Consider the following 6,867-nt stretch of genomic DNA (forward strand, 5'->3'; position numbering starts at 1 on the left):
AATTCTCAACCGGTTAAAAGATTTCAATGGAGAGTCCTCCCACAGGGAATGTTGAATAGCCCAACTCTGTGCCAATATTTTGTACAACAGCCATTGGAAGTGATACGTAAAAAATTTCCTAAATCTATAATTTATCATTATATGGATGATATTTTACTAGCTGACTCAAATGCAGATACTTTAGAAAGAATGTTTGAAGAAGTAAAGAAAATTTTGCCTTGCTGGGGATTACAAATTGCTCCTGAAAAGATACAAAGAGGAGATTCTATTAATTACTTAGGATATAAAATAGAGCTACAAAAAATTAGACCCCAAAAGGTGCAAATTAGGAGAGATCGACTACAGACTCTTAATGACTTTCAAAGATTATTTGGAGATATTTCTCATCTAAGAGCTATTGTTGGGGTAAAAAATGATGAACTGCATAATTTGTTCAAAACCTTAGAAGGTGACAAGGACTTAAATAGTCCAAGAGAATTATCACCTGAAGCTGAGAAAGAATTGGCCTTGGTAGAAAAGAAAGTACATGAAGGACACGTGGATCGTATTGATCCAAAGCTGGATTGCATTTTGGTTATTTTACCTTCTAGACATTCTCCTACAGGAATATTAATGCAGAGGGAAGATATTATATTAGAATGGATATTTTTACCAAATAAGCCAAATAAAAAATTAAAAACTTATGTGGAAAAAATCTCTGACTTGATTTGGAAAGGAAAATTGAGACTTCGTCAATTAGCAGGAATAGACCCAGCAGAAATTGTCGTACCTTTAACTAAGGAGGATATTGAAAAATTATGGACAGAAAGTGAACCTTGGCAAAGAGCTTGCAGTAATTTTTTGGGAGAAATTAACAGCAAATATCCCAAAAGCGATAGAATTGATCTTATAAAGAGAGCTGATTGGATCTTGCCTCGAATTGTATGGGAAAAACCCATATCTGGAGTTTGTACATTTTATACAGATGCCAACAAACAAGGAAAGGCAGGTTACAAATCAGAAAATTTAAGTAAAGTGGTTCAAAGTCCTTATAATTCAGTTCAAAAATCAGAATTGTATGCTATTCTGTTGGTATTAATGGATTTTTCAGAACCTCTCAACATAGTAACCGACTCTCAGTATGCTGAAAGAGTAGTATTACATATTGAAACTGCAGAATTTATCCCTGATGCTTCAGAATTAACTTCACTATTTATTCAATTACAAGATACAATCAGGAAAAGGAGTCATCCTTTATATATAACTCACATTCGATCCCATACTGGTCTGCCAGGCCCTCTAGCACAAGGCAATGATGAGATTGATAAATTATTGATTGGAAATGTGCTGGAGGCCTCAGAATTTCATAAAAAACATCATGTCAATAGTAAAGGTTTAAAAAAGGATTTTTCCATAACCTGGCAACAAGCCAAAGAAATAGTAAAGAAATGTCCTACTTGTTCCTTCTACAATCAAACGCCATTACCAGCTGGATGTAACCCAAAAGGTACTCAAAGGAATGAAATCTGGCAGATGGACGTGTTTCACTTTGCAGAATTTGGAAAACTGAAATATGTACACCACACTATCGATACTTATTCAGGATTTCAGTGGGCAACTGCTTTGAGTTCTGAAAAAGCTGATTCTGTAATCACTCATTTGCTCGAAGTTATGGCCATCATGGGTATACCTGCACAAATCAAAACTGATAATGCTCCATCTTATGTCTCTGTTAAAATGAAACAGTTTTTTGCTTATTACAATATAAAGCATATTACAGGCATACCACATAATCCTACAGGTCAAGCAATTGTGGAAAGATCAAACAGAACTCTAAAGGATATGCTAAATAAACAGAAAGGGGTAACAAAAACCCCCAGAAACAGACTGCATAATGCTCTATTAACTTTGAATTTTCTTAATGCCAATGAGAAAGGAACAACAGCTGCAGAGAGACATTGGATAATAGAAAAAACTACAGAATTAAATCAGCCTATATACTTTAAGGATGTGCTGACCTCAGAATGGAAACCAGGGTATGTGTTACATTGGGGACGAGGCTTTGCTTTTGTTTCTACAGGAGAAGATAAACTGTGGGTACCATCAAAATTGATAAAGGTTCGATTTGAACAAGAGAAACCTCTTAATTAGAGGAGGTGATAGTTCTTCAACAAGCATGAACATCCAATTTAAACTAACTTATACCAGTAACACATGTCTTTTCATTTAATCAGATAATAACTTGCCAAAAGGGAACATCCCCAAAATTAGTCTTGGGGAAAGGTTTTTGTTTTTGTCTTTTAGGAGAATGAAGGTTAAGGAATCTGAAGAACACTGGACAAATGAGACAACTGAGAAAAGGGACAAATCATCTATCCCAGGAAACAGAGTGAAACGGCGTATGGGTATATATTATCTAAAAAATTTTATGTCTTCCTAAATGTTTGTTTCTGCTTTTCTCTAAAAATTTAACACTACTGGTCTTCTAATAGTCCCAGTTCAATTAAAATTTAAAGCTGACTTTGGAGTTGGAGAATGGCTCTCTCCTTCTTTAAACTCAAGCATGTTGTTAAAAGGAAAATGCAAACCCCCTGTATCATGCCAGAATAAAAGAGCCATATTCTGCTATGGGACAGGAGAAAAGCCAAATTAACTAAGGGACTATTCTATTACTAATCTCAACTCTTTGATTCTATTCTGATTCTTTAAAACTTTTCTTAAAGTATAAATTTTATATCAAAATTTACAAGATTAATATATATAGATATATAGATATATATACATTTTAACCTTTGTTAAGATATGAATGGTCATATAGAGTATTAATTAATTCTAGAAAAAAGGCTTCAATTAGCTGCATATATATGTCTTTGTGTTCGAGTCTCTTATCAGTTTTCTGCAGGAAATCACGGCCAGGCCTAACATCAACTGAAGTCTCCAGGAAGAAGTTGGGGCCCCACAACAACAACAATTCCACGTGGACAAACATCATCTACAGATCAGCTTTGAACTACAAGGTGCTCATAGCAATTTTGAGATGACTAGCTGAGATGATCCAGTCTCAAAGACTACTTGAATAAAGATTTGAGATAAACCCTGAACTTTGGCATTATACACAGAATGGATAATGAAGGATATGGTTACCTTTCCTAGGATTTGACAATTAACCTAAAATTTTTCTTTCAGGATAAAGATAACTTCGCCCATACCCAGCAGGAAGCAATTTTAAGAATACGACGCCCACATTCCCAAAGAGGTGGTGTGGGGCGGGTGGTTTTTTGGTCTTTTTAATGGGTTTTGGGTCTGGGATAACTTTCATTGTTTAGGGGAGTTGGTTACAAGTTGTTGTCAAGGGTTAGGAAAAAGGCTAAGCAAAAGAGATTAGATTTAAGCTTCTTGTTTAAAAAAAAAGAGAAAGAAAGAAGAAGAAAAAGACAATTACTAGTTTTAAATACTTTACATTGGATTGGATTGTTTTATATTGTATACAAATTATATATATTGAAATTGATATTGTTAGAAAATGCTATATATATATTTCTAATTGTACATATACCGTTCATTTAACAATGCAATTTTCTGATCCTTGAATGTTATTATTACCAACTATTAGGATATAAAGAAATGAAAGTTAGTAGTTAGACATTACAATAGAACTTGTAGTCATATTAGATATGTTTTAAAAATTGAGCAGATATATTTTAGACAGGTCATCTTCAAACCCTTCAGAGATCTACAGAATATGGCATTTAAAATGTTTTAATAATTTAGAAAATTTTTCTTTTTTGTTATGATTATGAGACATGTCGGCTCCTGGCAGTACCAATCTACTTCAGGGAAAATATGGGCATTGAAGAAACTGTGTATGGAGTTAACTTTCATTGTGGCAAAAGTTAGCCACTGGACAACAAAGTATCCTTGAATAAACTGCTGACAAAATGGACAGACAGGACATGAAACAAAGGACTACTGATTCTTGCCAAAACAAGTGTGGTTATGGCTTTATCAAAAGGCATCTTCTGAGGCCAGGACAATATGGCACCATCCCTGAAGTGGCCTTCGCAATTTGGAAAAGGTACAGTGCCCTTTTCTTCGAAGGCAGCTAAACAGGCAGTGGGCCGATGGCTTCTGATGTGCAATGGAACAGCAGCTGAAACAGTTATTCTTGAAGAGTAACTAAGCTCACGCCTCGCAATAGTAAACTGGCATTTGACAGAGGGATGTGGAGAAGAACGGGATGCTAAGATGAAGCCATATATACACAGCCAAGAAGAATGGACAGCTGAATTAAAAAATCAACAACAATTTCCAGAATTTAAAATCCTGAATCATGACATGACTCTAGTGGAATTCAGGTGTTTCTGGTACATGGACTGCTCTCACCCAATGTGAGGTTGAACTGTTGACCTTGTGTACATCCTACTTCACAAATGAGTCTGTCAGATATGCTAAGCCTATAGGCTGAAGATGATGCCCCAACACTGTGGAGAAACCTCAGGTGACTGTCCAGGCAGCTGGCTGTTTCTGTCAACTCACAAATTTTTTGGAAGTTGCTTGCATGCACTTTCTGTTTTTATTTTTGTTAGCTAGTATTATTTCCTTCTTGGGTCTCTGAGGGAGTTGAAGATTAGGTATCTATAGTTGAAGGTTAGTTAGTTATAGTTGAAGATTAGTTAGGATAGAAAGTGAATTAGATACATTTTGGACTTAACAAAATAGGATAGATAATGACATTATTTTCTCTGAATTTGTCAAATACAAATGGACTAGACATTGTTTAGACATTTATTACTTGTATATATTGTATATAGTCATTGTACTTTTGTATATAGTTTTTCTTTTGTTAGTTATAACCTTTTTCTTTTTTTTTCCTTTTTATTAAAATAGAAAAGGGGAAATGTGGTATTTTACTTGTACTGAAATGTGATTTTAATTGTATGTTAATAAATAAAGTTGTCTGGGGGTCAGAGCTATTAGAGTCATAGCAAGTGCATGGCGTCGGTGGCGCACGCCTTTAAGGACCTGGAGGGCGGGTACCTTCAGGCAGTGACGAGGCAGTCACATGTTTGGGTTTACAACCAATGAGAAGGTAGAACAGGAAGACTTTAAAGACAGACACACAGGAAGTAGGTCCTTTTCGGAGAGCTCTCTTGGCTGGAGAGGATCCCTGAATCAGGAAGGGTGAGGCTCTTAGCTCTGACCTCTTGGCTGTCTTCTCTGAATTGGCTCTGTGTTTCTTATTTTATAAGACCTTTGGTTACATCTACAATTTGCCTTCACAGTGCCTACTTATAATAATTCTCAGCCAGTTAGGAGATATCAATGGAGGGTTCTCCCACAGGGAATGTTAAATAGCCCAATCTGTGTCAATATTTTGTATGACAGCCATTGGAAGTAATACATAAACAGTTTCCTAAATCTAATTTATCATTACAAGGACAATATTTTACTAGCTGATTCAAATGCAGATATTTTAGAAAGAATGTTTGAAAAAGTAAAGAAAATTTTGCCTTGTTGGGGATTACAAAGTGCTCCTGAAAAGATACAAGGAGGAGATTCTATTAAGGATATATATTCTATTTAGGATATAAAATAGGTCTACAAAAAATTTGACCCCAAAAGGTGCAAATTAGGAGAGATCAATTACAAACTCTTAATGACTTTCAAAGATTATTTGGAGACATTTCCCATCTACAGACTATTGTTGGGGTAAAAAATGATGAACTAAGTAATTTGTTCAAAACCTTAGATGGTGACAAGGTTTTAAATAGTCCAAGAGAATTATCACCTGAAGCTGAGAGAGAATTGGTCTTGGTGGAAAAGAAAGTACAGGAAGGACATGTGGATTTTGTGGATCCAAAGCTTGATTGCATTTTGGTTATTTTACCCTCTAAGCATTCTCCATTTCAATGCAGAGGGAAGACATTATATTGGAATGGATATTTCTACCAAATAAACAGAGTAAAAAATTAAAAACTTTTGTGGAAAAGATCTCTGACTTGATTTTAAAAGGAAAATTGAAACTTTATCAATTAGCAGGAATAGACCCAGCAGAAATTGTAGTACCTTTAACTAAGGAGGACATTGAAAAATTATGGGCAGAAAGTGAACCTTGGCAAAGAGCTTGCAGTAATTTTTTGGGAGAGATTAACAGCAAATATCCCAAAAGTGATAGAATTCAACTTATAAAGAGAGCTGATTGGATTCTGCCTTGCATTGTTTGGGAGAGTCTAAGTTTTTAAAACATTTGAAATCCCTTTTCTGTAGGTCTTTGAAGTGTTTGAAGATTACCTACCTAATTGAATTATATCTATGTATACCTAGAAAACTTACCATGATTATAAGTTTGATTATCATAGATGACTAATAATCTGCATTTCTTAATTATACATTATAATTTCAAATGAGCTGCACAAACATTAAACCTTAAACAAGAGTAGAAATATATATATATATATATATATATATATATAGTATAACAAAATTAACTTTAAATTTGTATCAATAAACTATAATCTATAGCAATGTGAAATATTTATCCTATATTTCTATATAATGATAGTGAAAGTGTAAAGCTGTAAGTGAAGCTCCATGACTTTATAGAAATGTTTCTTTGAATGGCTACCTTAATCTAGCTCTATAATTTTTTTGTGAGTTCATTACAATAAAGTTTATATTTACATGATATACAACCTTCAAAAATTACAACAAATATGTATGATATATATATATATCCTTTAAAAGTTTTATCTTATGTGCATGTATGAATATCTATATATATGACATATATATCCTTTAAAAATTTTATCTTATATATATATATGTGTGTACTTTGAGAACACATGTGCACCATGTGTGTGCAGGTGCCCAAGAGATCAGAAGAGGTCA

The sequence above is a fragment of the Peromyscus californicus genome, unplaced genomic scaffold (genome assembly GCF_007827085.1).
Source record: "Peromyscus californicus insignis strain IS unplaced genomic scaffold, ASM782708v3 Scaffold_4__1_contigs__length_199733344, whole genome shotgun sequence".
NCBI lineage: Eukaryota > Metazoa > Chordata > Mammalia > Rodentia > Cricetidae > Peromyscus > Peromyscus californicus.